The sequence below is a fragment of the Ranitomeya variabilis genome, chromosome 8 (genome assembly GCF_051348905.1).
Source record: "Ranitomeya variabilis isolate aRanVar5 chromosome 8, aRanVar5.hap1, whole genome shotgun sequence".
NCBI lineage: Eukaryota > Metazoa > Chordata > Amphibia > Anura > Dendrobatidae > Ranitomeya > Ranitomeya variabilis.
Window position 1 is genome coordinate 215,790,922 of NC_135239.1, and position 17,863 is coordinate 215,808,784.

Below are 17,863 nucleotides of genomic sequence, written 5' to 3' on the forward strand. Positions count from 1 at the left end.
CCAGGCTCCTGAATAGATCTGGAGTGACATAAAGAGATAAACATTATATTTACAAAGGGTCTGGGAAAGCCGGTTACCACCGCCAAGAGGTGATTTTTGCCCATTTTCTCTGGTCACCCCAAGCAGTATCTCTGCCCGCGTACACACCTAGATCTTTGCATAATGTGACAGATTTGCATTCTTGAGCCCGAGAAAGCTGGGGGACCATAACGGGCGCCATACTGGCTGGGGGACCATAACGGGCGCCATACTGGCTGGGGGACCATAACGGGCGCCATACTGGCTGGGGGACCATAACGGGCGCCATACTGGCTGGGGGACCATAACGGGCGCCATACTGGCTGGGGGACCATAACGGGCGCCATACTGGCTGGGGGACCATAACGGGCTCCATACTGGCTGGGGGACCATAACGGGTGCCATACTGGCTGGGTGACCATAACGGGCTCCATACTGGCTGGGGGACCATAACGGGCGCCATACTGGCTGGGGGACCATAGCGGGCGCCATACTGGCTGGGGGACCATAACGGGCGCCATACTGGCTGGGGGACCATAACGGGCGCCATACTGGCTGGGTGACCATAACGGGCTCCATACTGGCTGGGGGACCATAACGGGCGCCATACTGACTGGGGGACCATAACGGGCGCAATACTGGCTGGGGGACCACAACGGGCGCCATACTGACTGGGGGACCATAACGGGCGCCATACTGGCTGGGGGACCATAACGGGCGCCATACTGACTGGGGGACCATAACGGGCGCCATACTGGCTGGGGGACCATAACGGGCGCCATACTGGCTGGGGGTGCCATACAGGCTGGGGCACCATAACGGGCGCCATACAGGCTGGGGGACCATAATGGGCACCATACTGGCTGGGAACGATTACGGGCGCCATGCTGGCTGGGGGCGCCATACTGGCTGGGGGACCATAACGGGCACCATACTGGCTGTGGGACCATAATGGGCACCATACTGGCTGGGGGACCATAACGGGCACCATACTGGCTGGGGGACCATAACGGGCACCATACTGGCTGGGGGACCATAACGGGCACCATACTGGCTGGGGGACCATAATGGGCACCATACTGGCTGGGGGACCATAACTGGCGCCATACTGGCTGGGGGACCATAATGAGCGCCATATTGAGTGGAGGACCATAATGGGCGCCATACTGGCTGGGGTACCATAACGGGCTCCATACTGGCTGGGGGACCATAACAGGTGCCATACTGGCTGAGGACCATAACGGGCGCCATACTGGCTGGGGGACCATAACGGGCGCCATACTGACTGGGGGACCATAACGGGCACCATACTGGCTGGGGGACTATTACGGGCGCAGTGTGGGCTGGAGGACCGCAATGGGTGCAGTGTTGGCTGGGGGACCACAACGGGTGCCATACTGGCTGGGGAACAATAACGGGCGTCATACTGTCTGGGGGACCATTACGGGCACCATACTGACTGGGGGACCATAATGGGCTCCATACTAACTGGGGGACCATAGCGGGCTCTATACTGGCTAGCATCCAGCTTTTGCAAACTCATATGACTATGTAAGACCTGAGGATCGGGGGGCTGGTTACACAAGGGGGCTTCACAACTCTATTGGGTGCAGAGGACAGCCTCACCCAGGCCCCAGAGTTTGAGGGGAGAAGACCGTAGTATAATACACTTGGCTTGGTGCACTACATCTCCAAGAAAGCAGAGCACACTCCGCACAGCTCCAGCCGAGAGATGAGAGGAGCAGCTTTGGGTGTAACTAGAGCATAACACATGACGATAGCTGGGTATGCGCACTGCAGTATACACGGACCCCTATTACACATTGTGCGGTGACGGCCAGGACCAGAGTCACGGTGACAAGGTTACAGATCAGTCTGACGAGCGGGTACACGGGAGAATGGCGCAGCCCCCGCGGGCTCCGCACCTGCACTCAATAGAGCGAGGGCATTTGTTCGGCTTCGCCACATGAGGCGAGGATGAGGAGAGGAGCGGGTGGGGCAGCAGCGCCATCTTCTATGTGATGGTATGGGGTCCGCTCTGGCAGGAGGGCACATGTTCACCTTATTAACGCTCTTGCTTTAATTAATGAGCGGAAGAAAATGATTTTTCACCGGGTCACCGGCACAATTAGTGCAGAATATTAATGGCCGCGGCTGAACTGACGGAGAAGTTATTGGGTCTGGACCGGATTCCCATCTTTTCTCATTACCCCCCCTCCCCCACCATCCTGATAATGGAGTTATCTCCAAGGTTGACGATCACACAATACAATTTCACTGTGAGGATATGGAGGGTCCAACTGCTGTGATCACTGGTTGCATGGGGGTCCGTCAACTGGAGAGGTTGACCCAGCAGCCCCTGCAGAATGGATGGGGGTAGTACGGCAGAGCGATTTCCACGGTCCAGGCAGAGAAACAGTTTCTGGTACATGTCACAGAGGGTCAGCAGCTTTGGGGTGCACATTGTAGAGGGGCTCAGATGCCTCCTGTTACTCTTCAAGGTCTGCGCCTATAGATGCAGCTTTGGTGGGGACCATAGAAAGTTCTGAAAAACGTCCGCCCTGGCAAAAGGGGCAGAATCGGGCACAGCGGGGGCAAGCTATGTGCCCCCACCCTGCTGGTCACCAGTTTAAATACTGAAAAATCAGCGACTGTGGGGAGAGAAGGGAGGACCCCAATCCCCCGTCCCTCCACTCAGACAGAAATTATCAGGCTGCAAAATGGATGAAATTACAGCTTCCAGGACGCGGCGGATAATAACGCGGCTACAATCTGCAATCTGCAGCGCTCTGCATGGGAATTAATTGCTTCATAACTGACCCCGGACAGCTGGAGATCACAGGAACATTGCCCACACGGGGCGAGTGGCGCTAAAACCGGGCGGAGAGAAGAGCCATCATCACAAGACGGGGAACCGAGAAGAGCAGCTTACCGACACCGCGCCATCACCACAAGAAGGGGAACCGAGAAGAGCAGCTCGCCGACACCGCGCCATCATCACAAGACGGGGAACCGAGAAGAGCAACTCGCCGACACCGCGCTATCACCACAAGATGGGGAACCGAGAAGAGCAGCTCGCCGACACCGCGCCATCACCACAAGATGGGGAACTGAGAAGAGCAGCTCACCGACACCGCGCCATCACCACAAGAAGGGGAACCGAGAAGAGCAGCTCGCCGACACCGCACCATTACCACAAGACAGGGAACCGAGAAGAGCAGCTCGCCGACACCGCACCATTACCACAAGATGGGGAACCGAGAAGAGCAGCTCGCCGACACCGCGCCATCATCACAAGACAGGGGAACCAAGAAGAGCAGCTCGCCGACACCGCGCCATCACCACAAGACGGGGAACCGAGAAGAGCAGCTCGCCGACACCGCGCCATCACCACAAGACGGGGAACAGAGAAGAGCAGCTCGCCGACACCGCGCCATCACCACAAGACAGGGAACCGAGAAGAGCAGCTCGCCGACACTGCGCCATCACCATAAGACGGGGAACAGAGAAGAGCAGCTCGCCGACACCGCGCCATCATCACAAGACGGGGGAACCGAGAAGAGCAACTCGCCGACACCGCGCCATCACCACAAGACAGGGAACCGAGAAGAGCAGCTCGCCGACACCGCGCCATCATCACAAGACGGGGGAACCGAGAAGAGCAACTCGCCGACACCGCGCCATCACCACAAGACAGGGAACCGAGAAGAGCAGCTCGCCGACACCGCACCATTACCACAAGATGGGGAACCGAGAAGAGCAGCTCGCCGACACCGCGCCATCATCACAAGACGGGGGAACCAAGAAGAGCAGCTCGCCGACACCGCGCCATCACCACAAGACGGGGAACCGAGAAGAGCAGCTCGCCGACACCGCGCCATCACCACAAGACAGGGAACCGAGAAGAGCAGCTCGACGACACCGCGCCATCACCACAAGACGGGGAACAGAGAAGAGCAGCTCGCCATCACCATAAGACGGGGAACAGAGAAGAGCAGCTCGCCGACACCGCGCCATCACCACAAGACAGGGAACCGAGAAGAGCAGCTCGCCGACACCGCGCCATCACCACAAGAAGGGGAACCGAGAAGAGCAGCTCGCCGACACCGCGCCATCACCACAAGACGGGGAACAGAGAAGAGCAGCTCGCCGACACCGCGCCATCACCACAAGACAGGGAACCGAGAAGAGCAGCTCGCCGACACTGCGCCATCACCATAAGACGGGGAACAGAGAAGAGCAGCTCGCCGACACCGCGCCATCACCACAAGACAGGGAACCGAGAAGAGCAGCTCGCCGACACCGCGCCATCATCACAAGACGGGGGAACCGAGAAGAGCAACTCGCCGACACCGCGCCATCACCACAAGACAGGGAACCGAGAAGAGCAGCTCGCCGACACCGCGCCATCATCACAAGACGGGGGAACCGAGAAGAGCAACTCGCCGACACCGCGCCATCACCACAAGACAGGGAACCGAGAAGAGCAGCTCGCCGACACCGCACCATTACCACAAGATGGGGAACCGAGAAGAGCAGCTCGCCGACACCGCGCCATCATCACAAGACGGGGGAACCAAGAAGAGCAGCTCGCCGACACCGCGCCATCACCACAAGACGGGGAACCGAGAAGAGCAGCTCGCTGACACCGCGCCATCACCATAAGACGGGGAACAGAGAAGAGCAGCTCACCGACACCGCGCCATCACCACAAGACGGAGAACCCGAGAAGAGCAGCTCGCCGACACCGCGCCATCATCACAAGACGGGGAACCGGGAAAAGCAGCTCACCGACACCGCGCCATCATCACAAGACGGGGGAACCGAGAAGAGCAACTCGCCGACACCGCGCCATCACCACAAGACGGGGAACCGAGAAGAGCATCTCGCCGACACCGCGCCATCACCACAAGACAGGGAACCGAGAAGAGCAGCTCACCGACACCGCGCCATCACCACAAGACAGGGAACCGAGAAGAGCAGCTCGCCGACACCGCACCATTACCACAAGACGGGGAACCGAGAAGAGCAGCTCGCCGACACCGCGCCATCACCACAAGACAGGGAACGGAGAAGAGCAGCTCACCGACACCGCGCCATCACCACAAGAAGGGAAACCGAGAAGAGCAGCTCACCGACACCGCGCCATCACCACAAGAAGGGGAACCGAGAAGGGCAGCTCGCCGACACCGCACCATCATCACAAGACGGGGAACCGAGAAGAGCAGCTCACCGACACCGCGCCATCACCACAAGACGGGGAACCGAGAAGAGCAGCTCGACGACACCGCACCATCACCACAAGACGGGGAACCGAGAAGAGCAGCTCACCGACACCGCGCCATCACCATAAGACGGGGAACAGAGAAGAGCAGCTCGCCGACACCGCGCCATCACCACAAGACGGAGAACCTGAGAAGAGCAGCTCGCCGACACCGCACCATCATCACAAGACGGGGAACCGAGAAGAGCAGCTCGCCGACACCGCGCCATCACCACAAGACGGGGAACAGAGAAGAGCAGCTCGCCATCACCATAAGACGGGGAACAGAGAAGAGCAGCTCGCCGACACCGCGCCATCACCACAAGACAGGGAACCGAGAAGAGCAGCTCGCCGACACCGCGCCATCACCACAAGAAGGGGAACCGAGAAGAGCAGCTCGCCGACACCGCGCCATCACCACAAGACAGGGAACCGAGAAGAGCAGCTCGTCGACACCGCGCCATCATCACAAGACGGGGGAACCGAGAAGAGCAACTCGCCGACACCGCGCCATCACCACAAGACAGGGAACCGAGAAGAGCAGCTCGCCGACACCGCGCCATCATCACAAGACGGGGGAACCGAGAAGAGCAACTCGCCGACACCGCGCTATCACCACAAGATGGGGAACCGAGAAGAGCAGCTCACCGACACCGCGCCATCACCACAAGACAGGGAACCGAGAAGAGCAGCTCGCCGACACCGCACCATTACCACAAGATGGGGAACCGAGAAGAGCAGCTCGCCGACACCGCGCCATCATCACAAGACGGGGGAACCAAGAAGAGCAGCTCGACGACACCGCACCATCACTACAAGACAGGGAACCGAGAAGAGCAGCTCGTCGACACCGCGCCATCACCACAAGACAGGGAACCGAGAAGAGCAGCTCGCCGACACCGCACCATCACCACAAGACGCAGAACCCGAGAAGAGCAGCTCGCCAACACCGCGCCATCACCACAAGACGCAGAACCCGAGAAGAGCAGCTCGCCGACACCACGCCATCACCACAAGACGGGGAACCGAGAAGAGCAGCTCGCCGACACCACGCCATCACCACAAGACGGGGAACCGAGAAGAGCAGCTTGTTGACACCACGCCATTACCACAAGACAGGGAACCGAGAAGAGCAGCTCACCGACACCACGCCATTACCACAAGACAGGGAACCGAGAAGAGCAGCTCGCCGACACCGTGCCATCGTTGGCCGATTTATCGCGTACAGACGCCAGTTATGACGCAGGTATCCGCCAAGTTAGAAAAAGCCGAGACCAAGACAGAAGAACGTGAACGATTCACGAACGGCAAGCGGAGATCCGGGAAGGATTTCTGAAAGTTGACGGCGTTTAATTCTTCTGAAGGAAGAGCCGGGAAGACGTCACCCCACTGTTGTGGGAATCCCACCCCAGTCCATACAGCACCCCAACACTAGGTGTATCAGTCAGCGGAGATGCTGGGAGCAGTAGTTCTCCAGGTAGCTGCTGTCTCCTCCGCGCATAAATCCTCTGCTGCAGCCGTGGGGTGCGCGGCGGCCGGCTCAGCCGCGGGGTCACGCTCGTTTACCGTTTTAATCTGTTATCATGGCTCCATCTAAGAGGATTTCTCCGGACAGACGAGATTTGCACAAATTCTCTCTGCGATAAATATATTCGTTTAATAGGTTTATCTCTCTGCGGATGACTCGCCGGGCCGCAACATATTGTCCGCAGACATGACGACCAGCGGCGGCGGCAGCCATATTGGGAACTCACCCCAGAAATCACAAAATCCCCGACTCGTCGCCATCTGCCGAGAAGATAAGAAGCCGCAAGAGCCGTTACTTCGCTGTATCTGTGTCTGGGAAAGCTGGGTGACAACCAAAATGGCCACCATCACCGCTGCATCTACAGTCCTGGGATACATTGTTACCAGCTGCGGCCTCATCCTCTTCTCCTGGAAACAATGTATCGCTTGCTGCTCAGGATGAGCTCGGCTCCCGGGGGCACGAGTCATGTGATCAGAGGAAAGCGGCGGCGGCGTCATCCGTCATTACCTGCCTGATAACCAGCGCTAACGTGCGGCTAATTGACAGCAGCGCGGCCTCCTCTGCGGCTTCAGATAAGTAAATGAGATGTGCGACGTGTCACCCGTTATCGGAGCGCGGCAGCACGAGCGTCCTCCTGAGCGGCCATCATCACCCTGCTGCATCTACGCCCGTCAGCCGCAACAAGACGACCCCTCCTAATATTGTGCATGTCCCCCAATATGACCTGATGACCCCCAGACTCCACATCCCACCGCAGGAGTCCTGCGCGCTGCTCGATGAGGCCGCCGTGCATCGGGATTTGGCAGCGGATGGTGGATCTGATTGAGATCTGGGGATTTGGAGAGATCCTCGATCCTTAGGGAATGCCGCTGCCACAAGCGATATCCACACAAGAAGTTCCCAGGATCGCCAGTAATTACTGGATAAGTCCGCTACCCCTGGGTGCCAGCAGTGATGGCGGCCATATTGGTTGTCACCCAGCTTTCCACAGAACTATCGTGCTGTCTGATCTGTTGTGGACGTGACGGCGGAGGAAGTAAGCGGCAGAAGATGGATAGAAGATGGAGGCGATTTCATTTCTTATCAGCCAAGTATTGATTTCACATCTCGTCCTGAGGCCGAGGGCAGGAGACGGAGGAATATCCTCCCGAGAAAGATGAACGGGCCTATTATCCGAGAGACAGACGGTGTCCTGTGCCCGGGCTAAGGCAGGAAATGGAGCGGACTACAACCCCCAGCAGGCTCCAGTTCAGACTTCAGTAAGGTGCAGACGTGGAGACGAGCCATCCTGCTGATAACTGAGAACAATAGCTCGCTCTTTCCCACCATTGTGAGTCAGTTTATATTTAAGGTCATCCGTGGCGACCTCCGAGAGCCGCCTGTGGTCAGGGCTGAGCGATGGCGGTCGGAGATCAGGAGACGGACGGCCAATCTCCCGGCGCAATGAATCCTCACTCAAGTACAGGACTGCGAAAAATCTGTAACAGCAAAGGTGGAGGCGGATGGAGGCGGATGAAATACGTGGCACGTGCCCGGACAAGTGTGACGGAAATATGGTGCCGACACGCGAGCTGTGTGCTCACCGACTCCAAGCAAAGCCAGGCGAGGCAAACGGCAGCAAAATGATAGAACTGCCCCCAGGAATGACCCCGACATGTGCAACAATATGGCGGCACTATATAACCGAAGCAAAGGTGGGGCTGATGTCTGACACCGCGCCCGATATGACGCCACTTTATATCACACTGGACGTAATCTCCATGTTTATTACAGACCCATCACCACGGACAAGCATGGCGGCAGACCGCGGGGACCCAGACTGGGGCGCACACATATCCAGCCAGACCCCGCCATCTGCCCACCATTGCTATAAATGGGGAGAATCGGTCGGATTCATCTGCAGATCTCAACACTTGGAGGATCGATTCATCAATGAATCCAGGAACCTGGAGAATCCGCGCATTTGGTGAATCCATCTGCCGGGGAGACAGGTATATACACATGGGGCTGAGCTGTGATGTAAGGTGGCACCATGGGGCCGAGCTGTGATGTAAGGTGGCACCATGGGGCCGAGCTGTGATGTAAGGTGGCACCATGGGGCCGAGCTGTGATGTAAGGTGGCAACATGGGGCCGAGCTGTGATGTAAGGTGGCACCATGGGGCCGAGCTGTGATGTAAGGTGGCACCATGGGGCCGAGCAGTGATGTAAGGTGGCACCATGGGGCCGAGCTGTGATGTAAGGTGGCAACATGGGTCCGAGCTGTGATGTAAGGTGGCACCATGGGGCTGAGCAGTGATGTAAGGTGGCACCATGGGGCCGAGCTGTGATGTAAGGTGGCAACATGGGGCCGAGCTGTGATGTAAGGTGGCACCATGGGGCCGAGCTGTGATGTAAGGTGGCACCATGGGGCCGAGCTGTGATGTAAGGTGGCACCATGGGGCTGAGCAGTGATGTAAGGTGGCACCATGGGGCCGAGCAGTGATGTAAGGTGGCACCATGGGGCCGAGCTGTGATGTAAGTTGGCACCATGGGGCCGAGCTGTGATGTAAGCTGGCACCATGGGGCCGAGCTGTGATGTAAGCTGGCACCATGGGGCCAAGCTGTGATGTAAGCTGGCACCATGGGGCCGAGCTGTGATGTAAGGTGGCACCATGGGGCCGAGCTGTGATGTAAGGTGGCACCATGGGGCCGAGCTGTGATGTAAGGTGGCACCATGGGGCCGAGCTGTGGTGTAAGGTGGCACCATGGGGCCGAACTGTGGTGTAAGGCGGCACCATGGGGCCGAACTGTGGTGTAAGGCGGCACCATGGGGCCGAGCTGTGATGTAAGGTGGCACCATGGGGCCGAGCTGTGATGTAAGGTGGCACCATGGGGCCGAGCTGTGATGTAAGGTGGCACCACGGGGCCGAACTGTGGTGTAAGGTGGCACCATGGGGCCGAACTGTGGTGTAAGGTGGCACCATGGGGCCAAGCTGTGATGTAAGGTGGCACTATGGGGCTGAGCTGCGATGTAAGGTGGCACCATGGGGCCGACCTATGATGTAAGGTGGCACCATGGGGCAGAGCTGTGATGTAAGGTGGCACCATGGGGCCGAGCTGTGATGTAAGGTGGCACCATGGGGCCGAGCTGTGATGTAAGGTGGAACCAGGTGCCGAGCTATGATGTAAGGTGGCACCATGTGGTCGAGCTGCGATGTAAGGTGGCACCATGGGGCCGCGGGCGTAGCCAAATCACTGCGCTCAGCGCATCCTCCAGATAGAAGGAGCTGAGCAGACGCTGGAGCGCCCACTCCAGGGTGTCCGTGCCAGTAATGCCCCTATCTCTGCCACCAAGAACAAGGCACTTGGCTTCTAATTGCTCCAGCAGGCGAATGCCGTCAGAGCGCAGGAGCTCGCACTCCATCACAATCCGGCTGAATATCCGCAGCGTGGTGATCTGGCACACGGGAAACAAGCTGCTGACTAATTAACTCAAGGCTTTGATGTGTCTAATTAATCAGCGAGTCCTCACTCCTCCTTCTACCGAGCTACAAGCACCGCGAGCGCGGAGGAGACGGTGCGCCCTAAAAGGGACAGTGATCCTCGCAGTGCGGAGCTTATGGGGTGCAGAAGAGATACAAGCGGAGTGGCTAATGTCAGCCACACAGGTGTACACAGGGACTGCACCAGCAGAATAGTGAGTGCAGCTCTGGAGTATAATACAGGATGTAACTCAGGATCAGTAATGTAATGTATGTACACAGTGACTGCACCAGCAGAATAGTGAGTGCAGCTCTGGAGTATAATACAGGATGTAACTCAGGATCAGTAATGTAATGTATGTACACAGTGACTACACCAGCAGAATAGTGAGTGCAGCTCTGGGGTATAATACAGGAGGTAACTCAGGATCAGTAATGTAATGTATGTACACAGTGACTGCACCAGCAGAATAGTGAGTGCAGCTCTGGGGTATAATACAGGATTAGCAATGTCCGTACACGGTGACTACATTTGTACAGAATCTTCCTACAGGTAATGTTGCTCCGGTATTTAAAGGTGAACACACGCTTTAGGGCGCGTCGTTGGGTTCCCAGCTTGTCGTACCTCTAGTTTGATTTCTATAATGTATTTTCCATCACTTCAAAGGCTTCTATCAGGATGTTAATATCAGTCTCTGGCACCTGCGGAGCCGCCTCGGGCACGGGCACACGCCAGGGCCAGTTTCCCAGGGAGCCTATTAACCTCGCAGTATGTTGTTGGCGCACATGTGAAGAACATGCCATCTCCATGCAGACGCCGCTGTGCTGGGTTTTCTGCTCGGGGCCTCGGTGCAGCTACAGGACCGTTATCCAGCGTCACAGACAGACCTACCAAGCGCCGAGGAAAAGGTGACCGTCTAGAGATGTTACGGATGGGGATGTCGGGTTACACCGTGTTCATCCTGCGCCCTCCTGGTTCATGAGTAGAATTAATTCCAGCAGTCCAGGTTAGGCAGGAGGGGAGCGGGGTGATAACGCGGAGTATGACGGTTCGCTCTTCATGGACGTACATTAATGGCGCTCCTCACCGCTCCGCTGGCAGCGCCGGCACATCGGGAAGACGTCAGTCGCAGATTAGCGTCTCTGTTGTGTGAACGAGACAGATCATTTAGACACCGCGCCGGTCAGGGACTTAACCGCTAAATGAGCTGTAACGTGTCACATTTCCTATGCCTTCCATCAGACAGCCTCCGCTGTGCGGCATTATCCTCTCCTGCATACAGCACATCATCGGCACACGTGGAACTACAAGTATCACAATGTCCTACACGGCCTATAGAACTACAACTCCCAGCATCATCACAGCACTGGCTCTGCAGCAATGATGGATTTCAGCCCAACCCAAGACATAATATGCGGTGATGCTCGGCCCCCTGCGCGGCTCCTCGGGGCCCAGATCCTGACAAGGAGGAAGCCACACAGAATATCCAGAGGTGGCGCTCTGCAGGAATGCACCGCGTGGCGGTCACATATTGCACCACAGCAACACGTGGCGGAATTCACTGCGAGCAGAAAATGCAAAAAGCGCAAATCCGTCAGGAGACGGGTAAAAATGACGGAGGGGGCGGCTGAGCGTCCTTGTGCGGTACATCGCTATATGCCCCCTCCTCCATCAGAAACACAGCCCCCGACCCCCTCCTCCATCAGAAACACAGCCCCCGGACCCCCTCCTCCATCAGAAACACAGCCCCCGACCCCCTCCTCCATCAGAAACACAGCCCCCGACCCCCTCCTCCATCAGTAACACAGCCCCCGACCCCCTCCTCCATCAGAAACACAGCCCCCTGACCCCCTCCTCCATCAGAAACACAGCCCCCGACCCCCTCCTCCATCAGAAACACAGCCCCCGACCCCCTCCTCCATCAGAAACACAGCCCCCGACCCCCTCCTCCATCAGAAACACAGCCCCCGACCCCCTCCTCCATCAGAAACACAGCCCCCGACCTCCTCCTCCATCAGAAACACAGCCCCCTGACCCCTTCCTCCATCAGAAACACAGCCCCCTGACCCCTTCCTCCATCAGAAACACAGCCCCCGACCCCCTCCTCCATCAGAAACACAGCCCCCGACCCCCTCCTCCATCAGAAACACAGCCCCCTGACCCCTTCCTCCATCAGAAACACCGCCCCCGACCCCTTCCTCCATCAGAAACACCGCCCCCGACCCCTTCCTCCATCAGTAACACAGCCCCCCGACCCCATCCTCCATCAGCACAGCCCCCCGACCACCTCCTCCATCAGAAACACAGCCCTCAACCCCTCCTCCATCAGAAACACAGCCCCCCGACCCCCTCCTCCATCAGTAACACAGCCCCCCGACCCCCTCCTCCATCGGTAACAAAGCCCCCCGACCCCCTCCCATCAGAAACACAGCCCCCTGACCCCTTCCTCCATCAGAAACACAGCCCCCCGACCCCCTCCTCCATCAGTAACACAGCCCCCCGACCCCCTCCTCCATCGGTAACAAAGCCCCCCGACCCCCTCCCATCAGAAACACCGCCCCCGACCCCCTCCTCCATCAGAAACACAGCCCCCGACCCCATCCTCCATCAGCACAGCCCCCCGACCCCACCTCCATCAGAAACACAGCCCCCCGACCCACTCCTCCATCAGTAACACAGCCCCCCGACCCCCTCCTCCATCAGAAACACAGCCCTGCGACCCCCCTCCTCCATCAGAAACACAGCCCTCAACCCCTCCTCCATCAGAAACACAGCCCCCGACCCCCTCCTCCATCAGTAACAGCCCCCTGATCACTCCGGATGGAGGAGACGTACACTAATGGTAGGTATATATGGCGCGGACCTCTCCCGGCAGCCGTCACTAAAAATTAGGTCACGTTCGCTTGTGTCAGGGAAGGAACAAAAATTTCTGCAGATCTGTAAAAAAAATATGACATGAATTTCCCGAAGCGAAGGAGCCGCGGTTATTATCGTCCGCGGTGTGACAGGACGGGGTCAGCCGGGGCCCTCGACAGCGGAGCTGACAGTCTAATGACGGCGGACACAAGCGGACCCCACACACACACACACAAGCGGACCCCACACACACACACGCGGACCCCACACACACACACACACACACACAAGCGGACCCCACACACACACACACGCGGACCCCACACACACACACACAAGCGGACCCCACACACACACACACACAAGCGGACCCCACACACACACACACACAAGCGGACCCCACACACACACAAGCGGACCCCACACACACACACACACAAGCGGACCCCACACACACAAGCAGAGCCCACACACAAGCGGACCCCACACACACACACAAGCGGACCCCACACACACACACAAGCGGACCCCACACACACACAAGCGGACCCCACACACACACAAGCGGACCCCACACACACAAGCAGAGCCCACACACAAGCGGACCCCACAGATTGTGTCAATGTAACCAAATAATCCCGGACTCGTCACATTGTATCCAGACTGTGAGAGCGGCGCAGGGCAATGGCGGCGGCCATCAGTGACCTGTGCGAGGACCAGCCCCGGAGAGCGATGGGCGCAGACCCTCCTCCCACCATCAGGTGCAGCGCCCCCCGCGGAGTAGATATGGATTTACGCTTATTTTATGCTACACCCTGGAAATGGCGGTGGCGGCAGCGCTCCACATCTCGGGGTCTGCAGCGTGGAGGCGGCCTGTGTAATCCGGGCTGTCGCCCCCTCCGCCCGCCGCCGCTCCCCCGCCCACACATGAAGGCTGTGCACACAGACAAGGAGCAGGTAATTTTCCGCCGTTCCACACCGCATCCCGCACTCGTGTCCCAGGATCCTCCGGTTGGACAGATTAGCGCTCAGCAGATTGGATGCTGGTGGGGGGAGTCGGTGAGAACGATGGGGGTCATTAATATTCAGAGAAGAAACCAGCTCCAGAAGTCAAGAAGCCAAAAAATAAAATAAACTATAAATAGGATAAAGCTACCGGTGATTAGGAACGCGGAGCGGCGCACAGGCGGCGTCTCCTTTATACCGAGCCCCGTCCTGCACGGGCCGCTGCCGCCTCATTAATTACACGGCGCCTCGGAGAACGGGGGTAATTGTTATCCAGAAAACGGCGAGATCTGCAGCTATAACCCGCACATAGGAGCAGAGCCCCCCAATACATCAGGAGGGAGACCACTAATGCAGCACCCAGCGTTCACAGGTGACTGGTAATGTGGCAACCAATATGGCCGCCGCCACAGATCCCACTGCCCAGAGCAATGGTGGATGGCGCAGCCCCCCTGCAGTGGTCACCCAGCTTTCCTGACTCCTGCATGGTGGGTGATCCCGGCTATCTGTGATATATCAGATTTGTGGGGTCTTTCTCCCCCCCAGGGTAGAACATGGGGACCCAGTGCTTGTGCTGGGGGAGAAGTGGCCGTGCGGACACAAGGAAAGTCAGCCATTGATTTCAGGCGCCTAGGAAAGCTGAGTGACAATGAGCACGCTGTGTAATCCCGGCGTCACAGCTCTGAACGTCGGATCCGGCACAGAAAGTGACGCCGCGATGAAAAATCAACGTGTGTACGAGCCGACGCCGCAGAGCCGCTCTCCTCCCCATCCATCCGCCACGGGCCCTGCGCCGACCACGCACCGCCGAGATAAATATTGTATATAGCGACACTCCGGTAACACACGGTTCTGCCAGATGAGGAATAATTAGAAAACAAATTACATTTTTCCCTGTGCCCCATTGGATGAACTAGATTAGGAGGAAAGTGTGCAGATAAGAGCAGGAGGTGTGGGCCGACGGGAGGTGTGGGCCGACGGGAGGCAGCGCCGCGTTCACACAACGACAAGACGCACCGAAAAAAAGGTCCGACTGAGAGCCCCCCGGCCACGAGTAAGGGGGCACACACTATAGAGAGAGAGACAGCAAGCGATGCGACACACAAGAAAGTCACTAGAGACAGCCAGTTATACAGGAGGGGGGGGATGAGAGACAGACAGTTATACAGGAGGGGGGGAATGAGAGAGCCAGTTATACAGGAGGGGGAGATGAGAGACAGCCAGTTATACAGGAGGGGGGGAATGAGAGACAGCCAGTTATACAGGAGGGGGGGAATGAGAGACAGCCAGTTATACAGGAGGGGGGGGATGAGAGACAGACAGTTATACAGGAGGGGGGGAATGAGAGACAGCCAGTTATACAGGAGGGGGGGATGAGAGACAGCCAGTTATATTATACAGGAGGGGGGGATGAGAGACAGCCAGTTATATTATATAGGAGGGGGGGATGAGAGACAGCCAGTTATACAGGAGGGGGGGATGAGAGACAGCCAGTTATACAGGAGGGGGGGATGAGAGACAGACAGTTATACAGGAGGGGGGAATGAGAGACAGCCAGTTATACAGGAGGGGGGGATGAGAGACAGCCAGTTATACAGGAGGGGGGGATGAGAGACAGCCAGTTATACAGGAGGGGGGGATGAGAGACAGACAGTTATACAGGAGGGGGGGAATGAGAGACAGACAGTTATACAGGAGGGGGGGAATGAGAGACAGCCAGTTATACAGGAGGGGGGGATGAGAGACGGCCAGTTATACAGGAGGGGCAGATGAGACACAGCCAGTTATACAGGAGGGGCAGATGAGACACAGCCAGTTATACAGGGGGGGGGGATGAGAGACAGCCAGTTATACAGGGGGGGGGGATGAGAGACAGCCGGTTATACAGGAGGGGGGAGAAGAGACAGCCGGTTATACAGGAGGGGGGATGAGAGACAGCCAGTTATACAGGGGGATGAGAGACAGCCATTTATACAGGAGGGGGAGATGAGACACAGCCAGTTATACAGGAGGGGGGGATGAGACACGGCCAGTTATACAGGAGGGGGGATGAGACACAGCCAGTTATACAGGAGGGGGGGGATGAGAGACAGCCAGTTATAAAGGAGGGGGGATGAGAGACAGCCAGTTATATGGGGGGGGGGGAGACAGCCAGTTATACAGGAGGGGGGAAGAGAGACAGCCAGTTATACAGGAGGGGGTATGAGAGACAGCCAGTTATACAGGAGGGGGTATGAGAGACAGCCAGTTATACAGGAGGGGCTATGAGAGACAGACAGTTATACAGGAGGGGGGGATGAGAGACAGCCAGTTATACAGGAGGGCGGTGTGAGAGACAGCCAGTTATACAGGAGGGGGGATGAGAGACAGCCAGTTATACAGGAGGGGGTGAGAGACAGCCAGTTATACAGGAGGGGGATGAGAGACAGCCAGTTATACAGGAGGAGAGGATGAGAGACAGCTAGTTATACAGGAGGGGGGAGAAGAGACAGCCAGTTATACAGGAGGGGGATGAGAGACAGCCAGTTATACAGGAGGGGGATGAGAGACAGCCAGTTGTACAGGAGGGGGAGAAGAGACAGCCAGTTATACAGGAGGGGGGGATGAGAGACAGCCGGTTATACAGGAGGGGGGAGAAGAGACAGCCGGTTATACAGGAGGGGGGGATGAGAGACAGCTAGTTATACAGGGGGGATGAGAGACAGCCAGTTATACAGGAGGGGGAGAGGAGACACAGCCAGTTATACAGGGGGGATGAGAGACAGCCAGTTATACAGGAGGGGGAGAGGAGACACAGCCAGTTATACAGGGGGGATGAGAGACAGCCAGTTATACAGGAGGGGGGGATGAGAGACAGCCGGTTATACAGGAGGGGGGAGAAGAGACAACCGGTTATACAGGAGGGGGGATGAGAGACAGCCAGTTATACAGGGGGATGAGAGAGCCATTTATACAGGAGGAGGGATGAGAGACAGCCAGTTATACAGGGGGATGAGAGACAGCCGGTTACACAGGAGGAGTACAGATCTGCTGCAGGTCTTCATTCCTGTTTGCCCGTTACCTCTTCTCTCCCCGCAGCTCATCAGTGACATCTCCGTCCTCCTGACTGCAGACACCCGGTGCCCTCCGTGTGACTCGGCCTCCTGTAGCCGCTGCGCCCATCTATGTGCTGCCGCCTAATCCAACCTGACAACTGACAACGTCTCTGCCCCATCTGACCCTTCATGCTCCCATCACTGCTCTGCCGCTCAATGATCCCGACGCCTCGTCCTATCCAGTCCTGTTACTTCCAGTCACATTTTACGCCATCCTCCTCCGCCATTGCTGAGCAGCCATGGCCAAACCATCCTCCTCCTCCGTCGCTGAGCGACCATCCTCCTCCATTGTGGAGCTACCATCCTCGAGCCGCTATCCTCCTCCATCGCGGAGCTACCATCCCCCAGCCCCTATCCTCCATCGCAGAGCTACCATCCTCGAGTCGCTATCCTCCTCCATCGCGGAGCTACCGTCCTCAAGCTGCCTTCCTCCTCCTCCTCCTCCATCGCGGAGCTGCCATCCTCCTCCTCCACCACGGAGCTGCCATCCTCCTCCTCCATCGCGGAGCTGCCATCCTCCTCCTCCATCGCGGAGCTGCCATCCTCCTCCTCCATCGCGGAGCTGCCATCCTCCTCCTCCATCGCGGAGCTGCCATCCTCCTCCTCCATCGCGGAGCTGCCATCCTCCTCCTCCA

At 57.8% G+C, this 17,863-nt stretch overlaps 1 protein-coding gene and 1 long non-coding RNA gene across 9 annotated transcripts in view; one reads left to right on the forward strand and one right to left on the reverse strand.

Moving 5' to 3' along the window:
• CACNA2D2 (calcium voltage-gated channel auxiliary subunit alpha2delta 2) overlaps window positions 1-17,863 on the reverse strand; it is a 208,470-nt gene that overhangs the window by 112,546 nt on the left and 78,061 nt on the right. The gene's annotated exons all lie outside the window — the stretch shown is intronic.
• On the forward strand, window positions 7,324-17,762 carry LOC143787890 (uncharacterized). Its single transcript, XR_013218505.1, has 4 exons — window positions 7,324-8,503; window positions 8,583-8,800; window positions 10,939-11,180; window positions 17,212-17,762. It is a non-coding gene; the product is annotated as an uncharacterized LOC143787890 (long non-coding RNA).